Genomic DNA, 26,073 nt, shown 5'->3' with positions numbered 1-26,073 from the left:
GAATCCAACATGGATGTAATGCTTTAGGGTTTGATATGCTGGCTTTAGTAACAGCCTCAAGGGCTCAAATTGGAGATAAAACAATAATGCATGTCCCCTGGGCCAGTGGTCTTTCTTTAATGACAGCCATCTGACCAGCAGTGATAATTTTCTCAGTGGGAACAAAGCGTTGTTCTGCTGCTGAATACAAATGTGATTTTTATGCAATCAGGACCATCTCACCCTCATTAAATGTTACATAGGTGAAACCAATGGCACCAGCAATTACTCTGATGACCAGATGTTTTTTATTGTCCCTTGTGTGTCAGTGGTGTGCTGCAAGCATGTCTGTTTGCAAAGCTCTGAGAATGCGTGTGTGTTCCTCTGTCCAAAATTTATTGGAAAAGTCTGGACGTATTAAGTCATATAAAGGTTTTATGCGTGATGCATAATCAGGAATGTAAGTTCTGCCAAAATGTAGGAAACCCAATAGGGATTAGAGTTTTTTAATTGTATTTGGAGGTTGTAACTGTTTGCATTTTTCCAAGAATTGTAGCGCTAGGCTTTGTCCTTCACTTGACAATTGGTATCCCAGAAACAGGATGTTAGAAATAGGGTTTTTGGTTGGCAGTCAGGTTACCCCCGTCCAAGCAAGGACCCTCACTCTAGTCAGGGTAAGTCACACACAGTCCAAATGATCTTGTGCCCTCCCTCTGGTAGCTTGGCACTGAGCCATCAGGCATAACTTACAAGACAATGGGGGTCATTACAACATTGGCGGTATAAGGCGCTTACCGCCGTGCAGAAGACCGCCAATACACCGCGGCGGCGGCAGTAGACCGCCACAGCTATTATGACACACATCACGGAATCTTCCGAAATTCAGACACCCACACAACCCCGCCACACCAAAGGTCAGCGATAAACATGCGTAAACAAATCCTCCACCTCCACGCCAACAGAAACACGCCCATGCTATTACGACCCACGAATCCATGCGGCGGTCTTTCAACTGCGGTATTCCATTGGCGGTACACACCGCCACGCTCAAAATACACACACATCTCCAAAACACCGCCACATTGGACAATTCCAAATACACACACCTGATACACATATGAACACCACTCCCACACACCCAACACAATATAAAACACACACCCACATCACCCACAAACACCTACAACCAGAAATTCTGAGAGAAGGCCAGAGAGAGAGCACAGCTATTGACAACCCCATCACACAGAGGCACACAACACCATCACCCACACAACATCCACGCACAAAACACCACATACCATTACACTCACCACACTCATCACCACATACACCACCCCACACCTCACACACACCACCCCATGTCACGCCAAAGACACCCCCGCTTCTCTGAGGAGGAGCTCAGGGTCATGGTGGAGGAAATCGTACGGGTAGAGCCACAGCTATTTGGCTCACAGGTACAGCACACATCAATAGCCAGGAAGATGGAGTTATGGCGCAGAATAGTGGACAGGGTGAACGCCGTGGGACAGCACCCAAGAAATAGGGAGGACATCAGGAAGAGGTGGAACGACCTACGGGGGAAGGTGCGTTCCACGGTATCCAGGCACAACATCGCGGTGCAGCGGACTGGCGGCGGACCCCCACAACTAACAAAATGGGAGGAGCAAGTCTTGACCATCTTGCATCCTGAGGGCCTCGGAGGAGGCGGTAGAGGATGGGACACTGGTAAGTCAAATCTTAACTATCACATCCCCCACCCTACCTGCATGCTATCACACACCCCCACCCTCACACCCTCGCCTATCACCCCAAATCCTCAGTAATGTACCCATAACACAAACCACCCATCCCAACACCAAGCCCTGCATGACACAACTAAGCATGGGCACCACTCACTAAAGCATGCTCACTGCACATACCCAGAACACCCCCCCAACCATCATCACACAAGCCCCCACACAGGAATGCTTGCACTCGGGTACACAAACACCCACCCATTGCACACCATGAAACACACACATGCAATACTCATGTTCTCATGCCCCTGCAGGAACCCAAAGGACCGTCACCACACCAGAGTATCCAGACAACACCACTCCACCTCCAGAAGAGGCCCACAGTGATGACAGCAGCTCTGCCCCACTGGATCTTGATGACCAGCCCGGACCATCATGGGCCTCAAGACAGTTGGTTCCCCTTGCCCAGCCACAGCCCAACACCGAGCTGCCACCCTCTGGTTACACCAGCACAGCACCCACCCAGCGGGCCCAAACCTACCCAGGACAGGTCAATCAGCGGTGTGTCCACCACTACAGGGCACCCAGGGTAACCCACCACCCCAACAACAACAGGGACCTAGGGGCAATGGTAGTGGGCACACGGTCTAGGGGGCGGAGGCACAGGAACACCGGGGAACTGGGAGGGCTGCTGTGCGACAGAGGGAGGACAGGCCAAGGGAACCAACTCTCCACGAGGCCCTCTCCTCCATCATGGGAGCATACCACCACTCCCAGGAGACGATGGCGACGGTCCTGGACAAGTTGCAGGAGACCCAGCGCCTGCAGGAGGAGCAGTATTTGGGGTTCAGGGAGGAGCTCAGGACCATCGGCTCCGCCCTGGGCACCATCGTAGGGGTGCTGACGGACATTTAAAAGACCTTGAGGGACACCGTGGCACTCCAAGGGGCCCCTGACACTAGCCACGACAATGAACTGCCCACCACCTCCGCCGGCGCTAGTGGACAGAACGCCCCACCACAGGACCACCACACCAGCCCCCCACCACCCTGCAGACGGACAACCACCACGCAAGCGGTCCCTGAGATCCAGGAACAGGACAGAGCAAGATGGCAAGACCCCCGCCTGGAAATAAGACCACCCTGATTGTCCTCCCACTATCCCACTTTGTTACCCTGTCCATATTCGAACTTCCCCAGCTCCACTTCCTATGCCCAGATGGGAAGTGCACCTGTGAGACTAATAGACTGGACTCTGCCATGGACATTCCTCCACCATCACCCATTACCATTTTACAACTCCCCTTCATTTTTTGAGCACTTAAATAAACACCCTTGAAACACCAAAAAATCTGGAATCAGTCTATGATTTGGTACTTTGTATTATCAATCACAGTGTCATAATGGGTGACCCATTGTAAGGCTAACATACCTATGTCACACATCACAAGCCCTTGAAGGATGCAAGCAGTTGACACGTAGGTTACCACACTTGTGAAACTGAAATGGAAGGGTACAACTCAATTAACAAATAGTGAGTGAAATGTAGGTACAGGATAGAGGTAGACGTGTGAAAGTTAATGTAATGTTAAACCAGAAAATGTTCTCACCTGTGTGTCACTGGAAATGTTGCTGTATGACTGAATCCCTGTTGTAGTTTTCTTCTTCCTCAGCTTCATCCTCATCACTGTCCCCAGGCTCCACAGGCTCCACAGCTGCTACAAAACCATCATCTGGATCATCCTCCTGCAGAAAAGGCACCTGGCGTCGCAATGCCAAATTATGGTGCAGGCGACGATGATGTCGCACACCTTCTTCGGTGAGTAGAATAGGGATCCACCTGTCATATGGAGGCACCTGAACCTGGCCTTAAGGAGGCCGAAGGTGCATTCGATAACCCTCCTAGTCCGCCCATGGGCATCATTGTACCGTTCCTCTGCCCTGGTCCTGGGATTCCTCACTGGGGTCAATAGCCAGGAAAGGTTGGGGTAACCAGAGTCCCCCAATAGCCATACACTGTGCCTCTGGAGTTGACCCATCATATCAGGGATGCTGCTATTGCGCAGGATGTAGGCGTCATGCACTGAGCCAGGGAACATAGCATTTACCTGCGAGATGTACTGGTCTGCCAAACAGACCATCTGGACATTCATAGAATGATAACTCTTCCTGTTCCTTTACACCTGTTCACTCCTGCGGGGGGGACCAGAGCTACATGGGTCCCATCAATGGCACCTATGATGTTGGGGATATGTCCAAGGGCAGAGAAGTCACCTTTCACTGTAGGTAAATCCTCCACCTGAGGGAATATGATGTATCTCCTTACGTGTTTCAGCAGGGCAGACAACACTCTGGACAAGACGTTGGAAAACATAGGCTGGGACATCCCTGATGACATGGCCACTGTTGTCTGAAATGACCCACTTGCAAGGAAATGGAGCACTTGCACGTCAGGGGGGATTCCAGTCGGATGGCGGATTGGTGACATCAGGTCTCGCTCCAACTGGGTACATAGTTCCTGGATAGTGGCACGGTCAAACCTGTAGGTGAAGATGACATGTCTTTCTTCCATTGTCAACAGGTCCACCAGCGGTCGGTACACCGGCGGATTCCGCCATCTTCTCATATGTCCCAGCTGACGGTGCCTACGAAGGACAACAGCGAAGAACCAGTCATCATTCCTCCAGGTATGTACCCACTGTTACACACAAGACTACACCAGACACAAAACCCTTCCTGTATGTGTGTTGAGTGTAGGCCTAGCTATGTGTGACGAAGTAGTAAATGAGGCCAGGTGGGCCCCTGAAATGGCGGCTGCCTGACCTCTAAACTGGGACAATGGGATTGTGGGGTAACTGCGCTGGCGTTGCACACCGTCGCGGTAGGCGGTCGTAGACCACGGCGCAATGCTGCATTGGTTAACATTGGACCCTATGGGTCCCAGGAGCCAATGAACAGGTGCGCTGACGGTGATGATGCGCACCGCTGCGGACGTCACCGCCGCAGACGTCACCGCCATTTTCTATCTGTTCAATCACTAGATACCTGACCTTCGACAGGAGAGGACCTACACTGCTAGTGCTGCTGTGACCTCGGTCTGGAAGCGACGATTGCTGCTGCGTCTGGGGAAAGGGCCCCTACTTTCACTGCACAGGAGTTGGAGAAACTTGTGGATGGGGTCCTCCCCCAGTACACGCTACTCTATGGTCCTCCAGACCAACAGGTTAGTACAGAGAGAGCACATTGTATGGGCTAGGCCTGGGTGGAGAGGGCTGGGTGGAAGAGGGAAGGGGGCAGAGTACATAGAACAGTTATGCATGGGAATGAATGGGCCACATGTCCAGAGTAGGGAGGGGGCCACTCACATTGACGGTGCAGTTGGTAATGACTGTACCTCTTCCCTTGTGCATGTCATGTAGGTCAGCACCCACCAGAAGAGGGACATTTGGCGTGCCATCACCAAGGAGGTCCGGACCCTGGGGGCCCACCAGAGACGGGGCACCCACTGCCGGAAGAGATGGGAGGACATTCGCCGCTGCAGCAATAAGACGGCGGAGGCTCAGCTGGGGATGGCCTCCCAACGTGGGAGGGGTGCCCATCGCACCATGACCCCCCTGATGTTCCGGATCCTGGCGGTGGCCTACCCGGAGTTGGATGGGCGCTTGAGGACATCACAGCAGACACAAGGGGGTGAGTACAACCTCATTCTGCGGACTTTGCGTGCAGTGGAGGGGTCTGGGTAGGGGAGGTGGGCTGTGGGTGTCCCTAGGCCAGGGCGAATTCGGTAGGCAAGGCCCCTCCGTAATGTAGGCCATGTGGCACTCTACCCCATCTCACCAGAGTGCCAAGTTGAGGTATAGTTGCCCCTGTGGCATCCATGTGCGCAGATGTCCACCATTGCCATTTAGGTCATATCCCAGAAATTGCATGTGCAGAGGGCAGGAGCACGGCGTAATGCAGGGGGCTGCTGCGTCTGTCTTGTCCGCCAATGGTAGCGGAATGCCATGCACTAAAACTCTCTTTCTTCTGTCTCCCCCCTTTTCCTGCTCTCCCTGTCCTTTTGTACATCAGCATCATCAGGCGGAGGTACAGTGGCACCGGAGCACGAGGGAGCTGCATCCCACATGACCATGGAGGGCCTTACCAAAGACTCTGAATGCACCAGTGGGACAGAGGGCGAGGGGAGCTTCATGTCAGCCACCGGATCACCAACCAGCGACAGGGACTCGTTCGCCGATGGGAGCTCCCCTGTGGTGGTGGCACCATCTGTGCGCCCCACTTCTACAGGTACAGCTGCCATCTCCCCTACCAGCACCGCCCTCCCGGCAGCCCCTCAGCGTTCGCCCCGTGCCCGCTCACCCAGGAGGGTGGGCATCACCTTCGGCCCAGGCACCTCAGGCCCTGCCCCAGTCACCCCTGCTGCCCTCAGTGAGGAGGCCATTGACCTCCTCAGGTCACTCACTGTTGGACAGTCTACCATTGTGAATGCCATCCAGGGTGTAGAACGAGAGTTGCAACACGGTAATGCATTCCTGGAGGGCATTCATTCTGGTCAGGCTGTCCTTCAGCGAACCCTGCAATCTCTGGCCTCAGCACTGATGGCACCCATTGTCCCTGTGTCCAGCCTCCCCCTCCAACTTCCTCCACCCAGACCCATTCCCCTGTGCCCCAGCCCATCCCAAGCACACCCACAGACCAGCATGCACACAAGTCAACACACACAAGTAGCTCAAGCAAACATAGGCACCACACACACACCACAGGCACTCACGCAAGCCTCACCCACATACAGACACAGCAACATCCACTGTCTCCACTGTGTCCCCCTCCTCCTCTTCTCCCTCCTCCCTCCCAGTCTCGTCTACACACACACACCTGCATGCACCACATCTACAGCGGTGCTTGAGACGGCGGTGCCCTGTTCAGCGGTGCTTGAGATGAGTGTCCAGGTCAGCGGTGCTTGCGATGAGTGTCCAGGTCAGCGGTGCTTGAGATGAGTGTCCAGGTCAGCGGATCCGGCCATGGCATGGATGTCACTCGCCACCTGACATGTGGCTGGCGGGGCCTTTCTGCCCATCTGTCTGGTGGCTTGCGGGGCCCTCCTGGGCTGCAGTACCCGGCCTGTGGGTATCCTCCTGCACACCTGGGATGGGGCTGGTGGGGCCCTCCTGGCCAGCTGGCCTGCTGCCGGACTTGTCGGGCGTGCTGCCCTTCCTACCCTTCCCTGTACGCCTGTGGTCCTTTCCCACCTTTGGCGGTGTGCCAGGTGGCACCCGACTTCCTGCCGGAGCCAATGTAGGGATTTTGGTCCCAAGTGTCTTTGGTCTCTCGCGCCGGGCACTGGCAAACTTCGGATGCTTTTCCAGGGGTGGGCTGGCCGTGCCTTGGCTCCTAGCTGAACTGGATGCCCTTGAGGGTGGGGGACTCCACAGTCCATGGCAAACAGTCTTTACAGGGCCCGGTTTTGTGGTGGCTGAGGTGCTGATTGGAGTCTTATGAGATGGACGGGGTGGGGGAGTTGTAGGAAAGAGGTCAAGTTTGGAAAGGAAAAGCAATTTCGAAAGAGAGGGACGGGTAGGTGTAGTGGGTATGGGAGTGGAGGAAGAGGATGTGGTTGTAGGAGTGTGAAGTCTGGTGTCTTTGGGTGCAGGTGCTTGGGCTGGAGGCTGTCGTGAGGTGGATGGCTGTTGGGTGGGTGGCTGCCTGCGTTTGTGTATTTTGGAAGAGGGGGTGACAGACACACTGGGAGAGGACACAGGGGACGTGTAAATGGTAGTGGGGGTGGTGACTGCATGTGTGCGGAGTGTTCTGGTGGGTGTGCTGGTGATGGACGTAGTGGCTGAAGATGTTGTGCATGCAAATGTGAGTGGAGACGTGACAGGGAGGGAGGAGGGAGACGAGGAGGAGGGGGACACAGTGGAGGCAGTGGGTGCTGGTATGTCTGCATGTGGATGTTGCTTGTGTGAATGCTTGTGTGATGTGTGGTGCTTATGTCTGGATGAGCTTCCCTTGGGTGTTGAGGTGTGTGCTGGCTGGTCTGATGGTGCGTCTGGGATAGGCAGAGGTACAGGGGATTGGGTCTGGGTGGAGGAAGTTGGAGGGGGGAGGCTAGAGACAGGGACAATGGCTGTCGTCAGTGCTGAGGCCAGAGCGTTGAACGATCGCTGATGGGCAGCCTGACCAGAATGAATGCCCTCCAGGTATGCATTACTCTGGTGCACCTCCCTTTCTACACCCTGGATGGCATTCAAAAGGGTAGACTGCCCAACAATGATGGTCCTCAGGAGGTCAATGACCTCCTCACTGAGGGCAGCAGGGGTGACTGGGGCAGGGCCTGAGGCGCCTGGGGCGAAGGAGATGCCCACCTTCCTGGGTGAGAGGGCACGGGGCAAACGCTGAGGGTCTGCTGGGAGGGCGGTGCTGGTGCGCTGGGTGGCGGCTGAACCTGTTGTTGCAGGGGGCACGGATGTTGCTGCCACCACAAGGGAGCTCCCTTCAGAGGACGAGTCGCTGTCACTGACATCAGCACGAGTCCCCGCTGTGGAGCTCCCCTCGCCCTCCGTCCCACTGGTGTATTCGGACTCAGTTGCATGGCCCTCCAGGGCCATGTGGGATGCAGCTCCCTCGTGCTCCGATGCCACTTCTCCTCCGCCTGATGATGCTAATGCACACATGAACAGGAAGACCACAAAAAGGGGGCGGGGGAGAAATAAAGACATGTTGAGTGCATGCATTGGCGACACCGTTGGCGGAGAGGACAGACACAGAAGCCCCATCCACTAAGCCGCGCACTTGGGGTCCACTACGCAATCCGTGGGACATGGCCTACAAGCCTGTGGACGACAACTGCACACATAGATGACACAGGGCCATGGATACCTGTACTTGGCACCCTACAGAGGAGGGGCCTAGCCTTCATTAATCGCCCTGGCCTAGGGATACCCACAGCCCTCCTACCCCACCCAGACACCTCCACTGCGCGCAAAGTCAGCAGAATGTATTTGTACTCACCCCCTTGTGTCTGCTGTGATGTCCTCACGCGCCCATCCAAATCGGGGTCGGCCCCCGCCAGGATCCGGGACATCAGGGGGGTCAAAGTACGACTGGCACCCCTCCTATGTTGGGAGGCCATCCCCAGCTGAGCCTCCGCCGTCTTCCTGCTCCAGCGTCGGATGTCCTCCCACCTGTTTCGGCAGTGGGTGCCCCGTCTGTTGTGGACCACCAGGGTCCGGACGTCCTTGGCGATGGCACACCAAATAGCGGCTTTCTGGTGGGCGCTGACCTATGTGACATGTACAGGGAGAGAAAAATTGTCATCACCTTCTGCATGCTCGATGTGAGTGGCCCCCCATCCCTACCCTTGCCATGTGGCACATGCTCTCATCTGTCGTTTGATGCATGCCTCAATTGCTACCCTCCCCACCATCTTTCATCCACCCCACTCAACCCAGGCATTGCCCACTAAGCATGGTCCCTGTGTACTTACCTGTTGGTCTGGAGGACCGTAGAGTAGCGCATACTCGGGGAGGACCCCATCCACAAGTTTCTCCAACTCCTCCGCAGTGAAGGCAGGGGCCCTTTCCCCAGTCGCATGAGCCATTGTCTCTTCCAGACAGAGGTCACAGCAGCACTTGCAGTGTAGGTCCTCTCCTGTCGAAGATCAGGTATCGAGTGATTAAGCAGATAGAAAATGGCGGTCACGCCCGCGGCGGTGCGTACCTCAGCGGTGCGTACCGCAGCGGTGCGTACCGCGGCGGTGCGTACCGCGACCGCCAGCGCAAATCGTCATTGGCTCATGAAACCCATAGGGTTCAATGTTAAGCAATGCGGCTTTGCGCCGCGGTCTTCGACCGCCTACCGCCACGGTGTGCCACGCCAGCGCATTGACCTCACATCCCACTGTCGCACTTCACAGGTCAGGCAGCCGCCATTTCAAGGGCCCACATGGCTTAATTTCTACTGCGTCACACATACCTAGGACTTGCATCAACACTCATACAAACCTTTCAATGCATTGGGAATCGTGTTATGTGCAAGCTGTGGTTACGTACCTGTGGGTTGATTGACTCTGTGCTCGCTGTTGTCCTTCATAGGCACCGTCCGCTGGGACATGCGAGGAGATGGAGGAATCTTCCCGTGTACAGACCGCTGGTGGACCTGTCGACAATGGAGGAACGACATGTCATACTGACATACAGGCTTGACCGAGCCACTATACAGGAACTGTGTGCCCAGATGGAGCCAGACCTGATGTCACCCATCCGCCAACCCACAGGGATCCCCCCTCAAGTGCAGGTGATGTCAGTACTCCATTTCTTAGCAAGTGGTTCCTTTCAAACAACAGTGGCCATATCATCAGGGATGTCCCAGCCCATGTTTTCCAAGGTCTTGTCCAGAGTGTTGTCTGCCCTGCTCAAACACATGCAGAGCTACATCGTCTTCCCTGAGGTGGGGGAATTGGCTACAGTGAAGGGTGATTTCTATGCCCTTGGACATATCCCCAACATCATTGGTGCCATTGATGTGACCCATTTGGCTTTGGTCCCCCCCAGCAGGAGTGAACAGGTGTACAGGAACAGGAAGAGTTATCATTCCATGAATGTCCAGATGGTCTGTTTGGCAGACCAGTACATCTCCCATGTGAATGCCAAGTTCCCTGGCTCAGTGCATGACGCCTACATCCTGCGGAATAGCAGCATCCCTTATGTGATGGACCAACTCCAGAGGCACCGTGTGTGGCTATTAGGAGACTCTGGTTACCCCAACCTGTCCTGGCTACTGACCCCAGTGAGGAATCCCAGGACAAGGGCAGAGGAACGGTACAATGAGGCCCATGGGAGGACTAGGAGAGTGATCGAGCGGACCTTCGGCCTCCTGAAAGCCAGGTTTAGGTGCCTCCATTTGACTGGTGGATCCCTAATGTACTCACCAAAGAAGGTGTGCCAGATCATCGTGGCCTGCTGTATGCTTCACAACCTGGCTTTGCGACGCCAGGTGCCTTTTCTGCAGGAGGATGGTCCAGATGGTGGTGTTGTAGCAGCTGTGGGGCCTGTGGAGAGTGAAGAGGAGGAAGGCGAAGAGGACGACATAGAGAACAGGAACACAGTAATACAGCAGTACTTTTATTGACACCCAGGTAAGAATCTTCAACGGCATATTACATATACCTAACCCCTATTACCACTCTACTGTCTGACCTTTTCCCCCAGTGTATGGTAACTGAGTTGTGACTTTCCCTTCCGGTTTCAGAGATGTGGGCCCCACTGCGTGACCTCTGCTATGTTTCCCATGGACTACAGCTGTGTGACAGTGGTATGTTGTCATCACAATGTACATATACATTTTGGCACCGTCATGTCTAATACATTTGTATTAAATCACAGGCACACTCCAGACTGTTTTGTGCAATAAGTGTGTTTATTAGGGTGTTATAAATTGGTAGGTGGTTGCAAATCAGTGAGGGGTGATGGTGGAGGATTGTCCATGGCAGAGTCCAGACTATCAGTATCACAGGTGCATTGTCCAAATGACTTTGGAAAGAGGAGCTGGGACAGTTTAAGGGTGGACAGGGTGACAATGTGGGACAGTGGGATGACAATCAGGGAGGTATCCTTTGCTGGCGTGGGTCTTGGCATCTTACTCTGTCATCTTCCTGGATCTCGGGGTCCGCTTGCAGGGTGGTTCTCCTTCTGCAGGGGGTGGGGTTCTGGTGGCCTGTTGGTCTTGTGTCGGGGCCTCCTGTCCACTAGCGCCGGCGGAGGTGGTAGGCAGTCCTTGGTCAATGCTAGTGACAGGGGCCCTTTGTGGTGCCACAGTGTCCCGCAATGTGGTGACTAGCTGATTCAGAGCCACTACGATGGTGCCCATGGCGGAACTGATGTTTCTTAGTTCCTCCCTGAACCCCATATACTGTTGCTCCTACAGAAGCTCGATCTCCTGAAACCTTGCCAGGACCGTCACCATCGTCTCCTGAGAGTGGTGGTATGCTCCCATGATGGAGGAGAGGGCCTCATGGAGAGTGGGTTCCCTGGGCCTGTCCCCCCCCTGTCGCACAGCAGCCCTCCCAGTTCCCCTGTTTCCCTGGGCCTCCGTCCCCTGGACCGTGTGCCCACTACCACTGTCCCCAGGTCCCTGTTGTTGTTGGGGTGGTGGGTTAACCTGGGTGCCCTGTAGTGGTGGACACACCGCTGATTGACGTGTCCTAGGGACAGAGGTATGGGCCCGCTGGGTGGATGCTGTGCTGGTGTTCCCAGAGGGGGGAAGGTCTGCTATGGCCTGTGGCTGTCTGAGGGGAACCGACTGTCCCGAGGTCCCCGATGGGCCGGGCTGGTCATCTAGATCCAGGGAGACAGAGCTGCTGTCATCACTGTGGGCCTCTTCTGGGGGTGGAGTGGACATTTGTGGACCCTCCTGCGCGGTGACGTAGCGTTTGGGTCCTGCAGGGGTATAAAAGTATTGTTATTGCTTCTGTGTGTGGCATAGCGTGCAATGGGTGGGTGCCTGTGTACCCCTGTGCTTGCATTCCTGTGTGGGGGCTTTGGTGACGGTGGTTTTGGGGGGGGTGGTTATGTGCAGTGGGCATGCTTTGGTAATGGGTGTCCATGCTTTGTGGTCGCATGCAGGCCTTGGTGTTGGGATGGGTGGGTTGTGATGGTTAGACATTTGCAGGGATTGGCTGTGATGGGGTGAGGGTGGGGGTATGAGTTGGCATGCTGGTGGGGTGGGGGGGATGAAGTAGTGAAGATTTCACTTACCAGAGTCCATTCCTCCGCCTACTCCTGCGAGGCCCTCAGGATGCAGGATCGCCAAGACCTGCTCCTCCCATGTTGTAAATTCTGGGGGAGGAGGTGGGGGACCGCCGCCAGTCCGCTGCACCGCGATGTTGTGCCTGGATACCATGGAACGCACCTTTCCCCATAGGTCGTTCCACTGCTTCCTGATGTCGTCCCGATTTCTTGGGTGCTGTCCCACAGCGTTGACCCTGTCCACTATTCTGCTCCATAGCTCCATCTTCCTGGCAATGGTGGTGTGCTGCACCTGTGTCCCGAAGAGCTGTGGCTCTACCCGTACAATTTCCTCCACCATGACCCTGAGTTCTTTGTTGGAAAACCTGGGGTGTCTTTGCGGTGCCATGGGGTGGTGTGGGTGATGTGTGGGGTGGATTGTGTGGTGCTAAGTGTGGTGATGTGTATTGGTGTGTAGTTTGAAGTGCGTGGTAATAATGGTGGGTGACAGTGAATTTTGCGTCTGTGTGCTCCTATCTCTTTTCTCTGTGCGTGTTCACGAATCTCTAGTAGTGGGGGTTTGTGGGTGATGTGGGTGTGTGTTTTATATTGTATTGGGTGTGTGGGAGTGGTGTGTGTATGTGTATAAGGTGTGTGTATTTCAAATTGTCCAATGTGGCTGTGTTTTGTAGGAGTGTGTGTATTTTGAGCGCGGCGGTGTGTACCGCCAATGGAATACCGCGATTGAAAGACTGCCGCGTGGATTCGTGTGTCGTGATAGTGTGGGCGTATTTCTGTTGGCGTGACGGTGGAGTTTTGGTCATCGCCAGTTTCTCGCTGCCCTTTGGTGTGGCGGACTTTTGTGGATGTCTGTATTTTGGCGGTTTGCCTAGTGTGGGTCAGAATGACCGTGGGGGCTTACCGCGGCCGCGACGGTGTTATGGCGGTCTTCTGTACGCCGCTAAGCACCTTTTACCGCCGAGGTTGGAATGACCGCCTAAGTGACTGAAAGTACTTTTGTTTTGACCTGTCAATTAGTTTTCTAAAACATTAAGGGGCATATTTATACTTTTTGGTGCAAAACTGCACTAACACAGTTTTGCATCAAAAAGTTTTGCACTGGGTTGAACCATTCTTGAGCGCCACCTGGGCACCATATTTATGGAATGGTGCAAGCCAGCGTAAAAGGTGGGCTAGCGTAAAAAATAATGACATTAGCAGGGGGGGTGGCGGTGTGGGAGAAGAGGCTTTTGCAACAACAAATGATGCTAGGCAGTTTAGAGTAAAAGAAAAATTACTCTAACCAGCCTAGCGTAATTTTGTGACTCAAAACCATCCATACCACATGACTCCTGTCTTAGAAAAGACAGGAGTCATGCCCACCACCCAAATGGCCAGTACAGTGGACCAGGGTCCCCAGGGCATGGGCATTGCACCCAGTACCATGTAAGTGTATTTCAGGGCCCCCAATGGTACTTAAAAATATATATATACTTATCTGTACTTACCTATACTTACCTGGGTCTGGGTCCCCCATCCTCTGCTGTCCCTCTGGTGTGGGTGGGATTGTCGCTGGGGCCTGGGGAGCGCACCTGTGGGCTTATTCCATGGAGTTCCACCATGGAAATAGGCCCACAGGTCCCTTAATGCCTGCCCTCACCCAGGTGTTAAATAATGGTGCAAAGCAAGCTTTGCACCATTATTTGACCCTTCCTCCCCATGCGTGAATTTAGCACAGGGGATAAATATGGCGCTAAGGCCATAGAGTCATTTTTTGCATGGGAATTATTACCTTGCATCTCTTTGGCACAAGGTAGGTTTCCACGTCAATAAAATGACTTTAACTCCATAATTTTGGCGCTAGATGGGTCTAGCACCAAAGTATACATATGGAGTTAGTTTTGCACCAAATTTGCATAAAAAAAGACTCAAATTCAGTGCAAAACCAGTATAAATATGCCCCTAAATGTAATACAATATAATAAGATAATATTATATCCTATTAATGTGCACAGTACATCGTTTTTATTTTTTGGAATTCTGTTGGATCCACAGATCCACTGCAAGGCTAAAAGACTGACCATTGAGGTCTCCGTGCTGTGGGACTTTGACTTTGGAGATCCACGGACCCACCATGGTTTCATCGTAATTTTTTTAAAATAGAGTTGTACATATAAACTACTATAACAAAGTTTTTGGAGTCTAGTCATTAACTAAAAATCCTTTCAAACCATGGTGTTTGGAACCATTTTGTATTTTCCATTTGTCATTGGTATGTTTTCCCATGTTTGTGGTGCAGTAGCAGTGATGCCGCAGTGACACCGCAAATCCAATGTCACATAGAAAGTAAATTATGATTGGTTAAACCACGTGGCAACCATCTTCAACTGTATATTCCCACCCATACTCTCAACACTGGATGTGTCTAGAAGTGTCTCACTAGTCTCCCTAGTTCTTGCAGCATTTGTGTGTTTTTTTTAATTCTGTTTGGACAAATTCATAATGGATTCAGTTGAAGACAGACATCAGGAAGATGAAGATGCAGAGAAAGAGCCTCCAGGAAAGAAAAAATCCATTGTGTGGGAAATCTTTACCATCCCTCCAGGCAAGAAGAAGGCAGTGGTAAAGGTTGTAAAATACAACCTTTGGCAGAAAGAGCTGTCCAGAGGCACCTGCAAATATCTTTTGTTTGAAACATCCAGCGTGCTGATGCACCTAGCAACCATCCACCCTAGGCAGATTGCAAGAGCAGAATTTGCTTGAGATGCTGTTAAGGCCTCAACTTCTTCTGCATAACCAGCTTTGGCTGCTATAGACACTGTGCCTCTGCAATTGTAGACAAAATTGTGAACAGTGTGCTGCAAATGCAAAATCTCACAACTTTTTGCACAGTGTGCAAGAAAATTATAACAGTTGGGGAGCAGTCCATGCCTGCACTACAAATATTTTATACGTTTTTTTATTTCCTCTCTCCCAACATCATCTGAGTTCTAAAATCCTTGTTTTCCTTAAAGTGAATTGTTTTTAGCAAAGGCATTTTAAAAAAATATGTACCCCCCTAAACAAGTTTCCTTATAGGACCACCTATTTTGGTTTAAATAAAGAAAAGCTAAATGTTACATATTAGTTTGTGGAAGCCTGAAAGTGTCTTGTAGTCTGCTATGTTTTGTATTAGTGAATTAATGAATGAGTGACTGAATATATGTGCATTTCTAGTTCTATGTGATTAACTGTAAAATTGTGTACAACAAAATGTGAGTATGTAGTTGTGGTCTAGCTGTATGGAAGTGTGTTCTGCATGTGTGCATATGAGTGAGTGACTGCTTATAACATATGAATGGACATGTACGAATGCATATGTGAGGACATATGAATCATTGTCTAAGGTTGTCTGTGTATGTCCACCTCCTGTCTATGTGAGAAAGTCAGAGCATGTGCATGTGTTTATAAGAGTGAGTGAGTGTGTTGAAAGTGTAAGTGCATGCTTCTGATTGAGATAATGTCTTTGTGCATTGTTTTTGTGATTCAAAATGAATAAGTATGTTTTTTTACAGCTTTGTTTGTGTTGGTTTAACAGAGTTACTAGATGACTGTGTGTATAAGTGTGATTCAGTCAGTGTCTACAGAGACTTAGTGGTGTGTCTGACTGACTGTGTACATCTGGGTGCATTTCTATATCCACATCATCAACTGTGAATCCATAACTGTGCTTCTGAGTCTATATGCATGTGACTGTGGGTGCGACTGGTTCACCAGTTGGAAATGTGTATATATGAAAGAGCGTGTAATTGTGTGCCTTGTGTGAACACGTGTTTGTCTGTGGATGTCTACCTACATGCACTTGCATATGTATGTAAGTAAATAAGAATGCATGATTATGACCATGTGTGTACATGCATATTTGCATGTGTGTATAAGAGTTACTAGTTAGGGTGTGCTTGTGTATGAGTGACTGAGTCTGTACAAACTGTAAGTTCATATGACCTAATGGCTAATTAATGGTTTGCATGTCACCCTGCAATTCTGTATCCACATTACTGAGCGCAAGTCGATGGATGTGATTATGTGTGTACATGTCAGTATGTGCGGGTTTAATAGCATTTATGAATGTATTTGTTAGTATATGACTTTGTGAGTTGCTGTGTTCAGTACTTTACTGCATCTTTTTGACAAGGTGTGTGTGTTTATGAATGTCTGATTGCAAATATGTATCTCCTTTTGGGAGTTGAAAAGGTTGTTTTAGAACGTGTACAGCTATGTGTGTGTTTCACATTTGTGCATGTGAATTTGTTTTGTAATAATGAGTACGAGTGTATATAGACTATAATTGCATATGTGTGCATAACTCTGTGAGAATATATGCCTAACTCCACTTCCAAGTGATGATTATTGATTATAATTCCATCACTGTCTTGGTATGAGTGGGTGTATATAGCATTGTATGTGTGTGTGTGTTAAAGGCAGTGCTTGTACATGAAGTGGGAAAGACCGCGGCATTACAAGTTTGGCGGTTTGGGAGAAGCCAAAGTGCCATAACATTGCCAGTCCCACCGTTGTGGCTGGCAGTAAGCTACTCCGGGCCGGAGACATGCCTAAGACCGCCGTCTGTATTAGGAGGCAGCAAACCGCCAGGCTTTTCGTGGCAGTTGCCCTGCCATGAAAACCCTGCAGTAATGCACTTGCCTCCCCACCCATCCACACACTTGCAAACACGCCCACCCATCCACACACTTGCAAACACTCCCACCCGTCCACGCACTTGCAAACACCCACACACTTGCAGACATATCCTCCAACTGCACGCATACATCCAGACACCCCCACCCAACTGCATGCATACATCCAGACACCCCCACCCAGCTGCACGTATACATCCAGACACCCCCACACAACTTGCAGACATGCACCCCACCCAACTAAACACAAACAGACATGCACCCCCACTCATCAATACACATTCATACATGCTCCTCACTCATCAACACACCTTCATACACACACCCCCACTCATCACCTCACTCCCTGACGTACACCCCCACTCGCTCGCACACACCCATACAAACACCCCTACTCGCATGCATCCCACTACACACACCTACTCACATGCACCTGACACCCCCTCCCCTCCACTTCCATTCAGACACATACACCATCCAAGCGCACACACATACACACATGCACTCATGCGCACCTATACCGCTACACATACACGCACACACCACACACATGGACACCCCAACCCCCCTTTCAGATGGTCCACCTACCTGTCTGGCCGATGTGGTCGTCCAGGAGGGGATGGGTCACCGCCTGCGCCGCTCCACTGTGCCGAAAAAACGCTGTGACATAGTACGCCTCATAATACGGCGGGTGGAGTCCTTTTGGCGTGGCTGTGGTGGCGGTGTAAATGCCTCTCACCTGCTATCGGTTAGGCCGACTGTGTCCACTTTCTACCCTTAAATGGGCAGAAATCCTTGTTTTGAAAATAGATGTAGGAAAAAATATTGCAATTTAAACTGCCATCAAGAGGATTTTTTAAAGTTCTCAGACAGTGCTCTCACAATAAGTGAATCATCCACTTCGATACTAGACCCCGAATGGACACAACACTGGCAACATTTCAAAGAAATGTATGTCATCCTTGAACATTAGTGGAAAAATCATAATAATATTGAAAAAAAATATGAAGTATGAGCATGCCTGATTGTACTTTTAAAGAGCAGAAATTGCACACCACTACCAGTCACATACCATTTTTACACTCTATTAACAGTGTACATAAATAAAAATAAGACCACAACAGATCAAAACGTTTGTTTTAGAATACAAGGCCTAAAGTGGTCATCACCCTTGGTAGGCCACATGAGGGCTTATTTTCAGAAGATGCCCACTACATTTTGAAAAACATTTGGGTAATATATTTATCAGAATTTCTTCCAGAACTTGAATTGAAGGAAAATGAGATATGAATTTGCCAATTTCCAAGGTAATCTTGCTTCAACAGTGGACTCCGTTGATCTAGAATAACTTTTCAAAGTTCAGAGTTGACAATATTTGTGCTCTACGGTACAGACATACATTATTTTACACAGCTTGTGTGTTCATTTCTGAAGTGGTACAGTTTTGCAGTCCGGTATAGTGACATACACAAATCACTCTGACTGGATGTGAGTACTGGTGATGTGGTTACAATTCTCACATTCAGTCAGTCATCAATACTTTATTTGACTCTATTGATCATAAGAGTTTGCAATAAATGCAATACAGCATTGAGTTAAACTAACATATTAAAATCATTAAAAAGATAAAATCATTAAAGTACAACTCTAAAGACGATTTTTCTTAATACTTGCTACAGATTTCAAATGCACTTAAAACAAAATTCAATACTGCATAAATTACTTTGCTTTGTCCCAACTGGTGCAAATAGGCGAGAGCCATTTCATGAGATCGGATCTGAGTTGATATTAACATCAGGCAAACTTCTTACTCTGTGTAGCATGCAAAGTTCAAAAAAGAATAAAGTGCTTAGTGCTTTGAAGTGCACAGCCATTACCGTGGCAGGGAGGTAATGGAAAGAACCTTGGAAAGAATAAGCCTCCAAGAAATGCACCAGTTTTAGGCGAAACCTGGGCAAAAGCTATTTTTGCCTGTCATTCAAAATAATATGTAGGTAAAGTGCAGGGCATGGCAGTCATGTTGCTATGAGTAGTTTATTCCAGTAATTTCATTTATTGGTAGATAATCTAACATCACCACTGGAGATTTTTGTGCATCTTGAGTTTAAGAGTAAATTGCATGGCACCAGTACACCAGTACATGTGTCAACACATAAAGCATACTGGTTCTGGAGTGATAAACATCTTTTAAGGTTTTTCCAGTTTTTAGCAAAGTTCACAGTGCTCTGCACAAGGTCTTTTATTTGTTTTTCTCAATTCTTTCTAGCAGTGGTGGTAACACAACATGGACATTAAGTACTACATTGCAATAACAGTTTACTTCAAATACATTGGAGAAGTGATGTCCAATAATTTGTGCTTCATTTTCAACTTTCACTTTTTTTGATACATTTGATATACAACTTCCTTTTTTGGTTGATGTCTCTCCTCACTGTGATTACTGAGTTCACACTTCATACAGATGGACCTTATTTAATAGATAGGGTATTGACCCAGTAGACAAGCATATAGACTTCTCAATCATTTATGCTCCCTGAAACGTAAGCTGTCTGCATTAATTTAGCTCTTATCAAAATCTATAAGTCTATAAGGTACGGTCCTGAAAGTGAGCTCACTAGTGGCAATGCAAAATAAGACATCCCCTCTCCGAATACTTTTTGACCTACATTTATAAGTGCAGCATTGATACTTAATCCTTGGGGCTTATAAATAGTTACTGCATATGCCAAACAAACAGGAAACTGCTCTCCATGTAAATCAACATGTTTCATGAAGAGAAACTTAGCACTACACCTACCTTAAGTACTAGCACTACGCCTACCTATTTGTTTGGTTCTATATAGTGTCAAATTGTGTTATAATGTACTCAAACTCACTTTTATTAGGATATGCAATGAAGTCTAATACATGTCCCAAAGCACCAGTCACTAAACCCTCCTTGACAATGGTTTTTACATAGGGTTAGATTTGTCTCTAAACCTCCTGTTTGAGGCATTGATTTCTCCTGGGCTTCTAACTTCTTAAGCAACTATTGATACACTAGAACCTTGATGTACCATCTTGTCTTTGCACTGAAATATAATCATAACTTCATTTTCTAATGTCAGTATTTTAGCATTAAAATGTTTCCAATTCGTTTGCAAATTTTTTAAACATGTTTCATCACAGTTGAAGGAGACATTTGATTTGAAAAAAAGACTATGTAGAGTGCAGCTCTGAAGAGCCAATGTAGCTCTCTTTGTGAGTATGCCTATTCTTATGTCTCATGTTATTAGTGAGCTCTCCGTATTGGTGTTAGACTTGGCATACTTGGCGTGGTCTCCCCTAACGTTTTGCCTCTGTTTCCCAAGTTGTTGATGTGTGCTGGACTATGTTTTTGCTGTTTTTGTTACTCTGGGCACTTCACCACTGCTCTCCAGTGCTAAAGTGCAAGTGCTCCTGTATAAAATGTGTATGTAATTGGCTTTCCATGATTGGCATATTTGATTTACAGGTAAGTCCTTAGTACAGTGCACTAGAGATGCCCAGGGCCTGCAAGTCAAATGCTACTAGTGTGCCTGCAGCACTGGTTGGGCCACTCACATTAGTAGCCCTGTAAACATGGCTCAGAACTGCCACTGCAATGTCTGTGTGTGCAGATTTTAACTGCCAATTCGACTTGGCAAGTGTACCCACTTGCCAGGCCTAAACCTTCCCTTTTCGTACACGTAAGACACCACTAAGATAGGCCCTTTGTAGCCCCATGGGCAGGGTGTAGTGTATGTTTAAGGTAGGACATATACTAATGTGTTTTATATGTCCTGACAGTGAAATACTGCCAAATTTGGTTTTCACTGTTGCAAAGCCTATCCCTCTCATAGGTTAACATGGGGGCTACCTTTAAAAATGATTAAAGCGTAGATTTCCTTTGGGAGCAGATAGACATGTGGAGTTTGGGGTCTGTGAGCTCACAATTTAAAAACACATCTTTTAGTTAAGTTGGTTTTGAGATTGTGTGTTTGAAAATACCACTTTTAGAAAGTGGGCATTTTCTAGCTTAAACCATTCTGTGACTCCTCCTGTTTGTGGATTCCCTGTCTGGGACAGTTTGACAGTTTGGCTGTTTGCACCTCTCTCTAGAGAGTGACACAAAGGGAGCTGGGGCGTAGCCAGCATATCCTGATGAGCCATCTGTGTTAGGAGGGACGGGAGGAGTGGTCACTTACACCTGAAAGGGCTGTGCCTGCCCTCACACAATGCAGTCTCCAACCTTCTGGTGTGTGTCTGGGGTCTGGCCTGGGCAAGGCAGGATTTCACAAACAAGAGAGACTTTCCTTTGAAGTAAGCCTACTTAAAAGGCCAAAATGGATATAAGAAGAGCACCCAAAACCTCAGACTTTAGATTACTTTTTGGCATCAAGAGGAACCTCTGCCCTGAGAAGCGCTGAAGAACTGAGGAGAAGTGCTCCCCTGCCTGTGACTGTGCTTTGCGGAGCTATCCTGCAGTTGCTGTTTCTGCCTGTGCCAGGGGACAAAGACTGGACTTTGTTGTGCATTCCTGCTTGTGAAGAAATCTCTAAGGGCTTGTCCTGAGCTTGCCTCCAATTGTTGAAGTCTCAGAGCCATCAAAGACTTCTCCTGCCAGCACCTGGTCTCTCTGCTGAGACTCCAGCCCTGCTAAGTGGTGCCCTATCCAGTTCCTGGGGCCTTGGAAGGTGAAAGTGGCAGACCAAGACTGAAAATCCACGCAGAGTCCACTGTACGCGGAAAATATCGACACACCTTCCGAAACGTGGCTGAAAAACGACGCACCACTGGCTTTGGGGCAGAAATTGACACTCCACTGGCATACCGTGCGGCAGGATTTTCAACGCAAACCTTGCTGGGCATGGAAAAACACCGCTACACCTGCCCGGACCCGAATGCTTGCCCGGATCGATGCATTGCTCTCATTCGGAGAGGAAAAACGATGCACACCGACCGGACCAAAGAAGGAGAAACTACGCACAGTCTCGCTTGCGGGTGAGAAATCGACACATCGCTAACATTTTCCGATACACACTCTCCTGTGCATGTTATTTTGCTGCTACCCAGATACTTTTCAGTGCTAACAGTTTTTTCTTTATGTTCACTAGAGGATTTAAGACTCTCTTGCTTATAATATTAATAACTTGACTTGTGTATTCTGGATATTTGTCGTTTTGGTCTTGTTTTGTTTAGATGAATATTTCCTGTTTTTCTAAACCTTTTTGTGTCATTTAGTAGTGTTTTCACTAAGTTTCTGTGAGTGTTGGAACAAGTACTTTACACCTAGACTCTGAAGTTAAGCCTGCTTGCTTGTCCCAAGCTACCAAAGGCATGAGCGGGGGTTAACTGAGGGTGATTCTCCTTTACCCTGACAAGAGTGAGGGCCCTTGCTTGGGCAGGGGGTAACCTGACTGCCAACCAAAGACCCAATTTCAAACAATTGAAAATTCAAAAATGTTGACATTTCTAATACTGCCTAATGCAGTGGTTCCCAACCTGTGGTCCGGGGACCCCTGGGGGGCCGCCAAGCCTCCTCAAGGGGTACACAACTGCTTAAAAAATAAAATAATATTAACAGATTAGGTCCCCAGCTTTCAATAATGACTCAGTGGTGGGGGGGTCTTTGGAATCCACTAATGATTCAGTGGGGGTCCCGGGTTCCAGGAATGATAAAGTGGGGGTCCACAGAAGTCAAAAGGTTGGGAACCACTGGCCTAATGCATTTTTAGTTTGCTCATAGTGAGGTTTATTGAACACTGGCTGACCTTTCACAGGTGTCAGATGAACTAGATCCCCACTATAACATACTATCCATCAAAAATACTATCATACTATGTCCAGAGAACTTCTTGCATTCTCAGATAAACAAAGGCAAGCATAAATTTGACATCAACTTACTTCATCTACAGTCAAGACCTTCAAATTCTTCAAAACGTTTGATACTTCATGACACACATCACCATTTTAATTATGGTACTCTACTTTGTTGTCATACTCCACTGGCAACATCAGAAGTAAATGCAAAGGAATGCCTTTTATATTATGCAAATAAGATGCTGTTACAATCCTTGAAAATTTGCAAGCAGTTTTTTATGTACACATGCAGTAGGCTCATTAGAAACATTTCCCAGTTCTAGCTTGTCCACTAACATATAGAACTGTAGGCTTCAAAGTGGTGCATGTAAATTCAATATTATTGTGCTGAATTCCATAGTTCCACTGACACAGTTATCTCCTGGTATATGTGTAACTGCTCTTCATTTAGTTGACCTACCAGCTGGTGTAAGTCTACTGTTTGAATCTTAATCTGGTTCATAATACTCTGCGCCTCATTCATTACAATAGCGGCCTTGCTATCAATAATGGGCTGGCCATGTTGATCTTGACTACAAGCTCCTGAGGTTTGGCTCCCTCGTGAACAATGATTTGTAATCGCTGCTGCCACAGTATCCTCTTGATGAATCTCATCATCCAACAATTTAAATAAGTAGGAAACACTGAACATTCAATCTGGTCTTTAACGGCATTGATTGCATATTCAAAACTGTCATAAATACCTAACAGTTCTTCATCATGGCGTCAAGGTTTAAACAGCGTGAGATGAGCCAAATAAAATAACTTGCTATCACCATCGCTTTGGAAGGAGAGTTTGTGGTGGTCGATAGGACATGCTTTAATGTGTCCCACTAAGCAACCTTTACAACCAGTGACAGGGGACTTTCCAATTTCAATGTTTTTTCCACACTGTTTCTGTCTGTGCAGAACTGAACTATTTCTACAGACAGAGGTTTTCTAAATTGACACTTTGATTTGGGTAGTATTATCCAGCATATTTGTTTTTACAATTTCTGTAGTATCAAGTTCTGACTGTGCAAGATAATTAATTTCATCAACATACTTCAATATGAAATGAATCCAGATGATGGATTTGGATTTTCCATTTAAACCAGAATTACTTAGTCTTTCATACACCTCAAAAGAACTAACCACTCTCAGAAAAAGCATCTTTAAACAATCAATCTATCAATTAATCAGAGCCTTGTAGAGCGTGAGCTTGTCTCCCCAGGGGGTTTCCAGGCACTGGAGGGATCCCACAGGCCTCATCCGGTTTGCGATGGCAGTCAAAGAGCCAAGCCTTGAGCTGCTTTCCAAAGTCCTTCAGAGAAGGAGAAGTGCGTAGGTGCAGGTTAAGTTACTTAAGTGCAGTGAAAATGGCTGTGAAATAAGGTGTGTGTTATTTCACGCAGGCTGCAATGGCAGGCCTGTGTAAGGGTTTGTCTGAGCTCCCTATGGGTGGCAAAAGAAATGCCAAAGAGATATGGATCTCCTGGAACCCCAAGGTACCAAATACTAGGGACTTATAAGGGGGGGTCCAGTGTGCCAATTGAAATTGATGAATGAAGTCACTAGCCTACAGTGGCACATTTAAAAGCAGAGAGAGCATAAACACTGAGGTTCTGATTAGTAGAGCCTCAGTGACACAGTTAAGCACTACACAGACACACATATTAGGCCATAAATTATGAGCACTGGGGTCCTGACCAGCAGGATTCCAGTGAGACAGGCAAAAACATACTGACATACAGGTAAAAATGGGGGTAACATGCCAAGGAAGACAGTATTTTCCTACAGTCCCCCACCTGTGCATGGTTTAATTTGGAAAGCAAAAATTCCCTCCAAGCTTTGAAACATGTTACTAATATAATCCCTTACATCCAGAAACAGTGAGAGTAGCTAAAAGAAACTACAAAGTAGCCATTAAAAAAAAGAAAAGCTAAAATAAGATCTGTTGCTAAGGATAACTTGGAATGTGCTGCCTCGCTGAAAGATAACAGGGCATTCTGATAAATTGTGAATAGGCCCTTTTTTTACTGAAAAATCTGTCACATAATGGGGCATGAATGGGTTTCCCATTTTACTAAATTATTTAATCCATAAACCTGGGATATGATGCCACCCTTGCCAATTGACTCTGCTGCTATGCCCATGGCCCTAGTTGAATTTAGCAAGTTTGTTTCAGTGGGAGAAATGTGACTAGTTATTATGCGATCTGCAATAGGGAAAGCTTCAGGCCCAGATGGGGTCCCTGGGGAAATTTTCAAATATGATCTTGAATTTTGTGCCCCATGTCTTACAATTGTTTTTAGGGCCATAACAATTGGAGGGCCTCTGGAGTCGTGGGGACAGTCAGTTACAGTCCTTAGATATAAGAAAGGAGACAAAAATGCCCTCTCAAATTACCGACCTACTTCTTTGCTCGATTCAACTGCTAAAATCTTTGGTAGGATCATCTTCATGAAATTGGAAGCATGGGCAGAAGAAAAATCCTTTTTCACTGAATTGCAATATGGGTTTCTCCCAGCTTTAAATCTCTCCCTGATTTAAGAAAATATGCCAAGGTTAAGATGGGTGCCATACATATGTCTTTCATGGACCTCTACTGCACCTTTGACCTAGTGGATAGAGACATACTTTAGGAGATAATGGGCCATGCAGGTGTTGATCCTCCTTTATTGTATGTGTTAAAAGGCCTCTACCAAGACAACATCATGAGAGTGCACTATTCCCAGTTAGGTGACCAGACGCCCCTTATTCAAGTTACTCGTGGGATGAGACAGGGTTGCATTCTTCCCCATTTTTTATTTTTATTTTATATTAATGGTATGGACTCCTTTTTAAGAACCTGCACCTCTGATGTCCCCAACATTGTCTTGAGTCCCTTTTCCATACTATTGTACATGGATGATGCTGTGCTGCTAGCTTGCACTTTAGGAGATAATGGGCCAGGCAGGTGTCAATCCTCCTTTGTGTATGTTTTAAAGGCCTCGACCAAGACAACATGAGAGTTGTTAGAAATGGGGTCTCTGGTTGGCAGTCAGTTTGCTCTCTGTCCAAGCAGGGACCCTCACTCTAGTCAGGGCAATGGAGATACACACTTAGATAACCCCTACTC

This window comes from Pleurodeles waltl, chromosome 2_2, assembly GCF_031143425.1.
Source record: "Pleurodeles waltl isolate 20211129_DDA chromosome 2_2, aPleWal1.hap1.20221129, whole genome shotgun sequence".
Classification (NCBI taxonomy): domain Eukaryota; kingdom Metazoa; phylum Chordata; class Amphibia; order Caudata; family Salamandridae; genus Pleurodeles; species Pleurodeles waltl.
The sequence above is the reverse complement of the archived record's forward strand: the minus strand, read 5'-3'. Positions refer to the sequence as shown.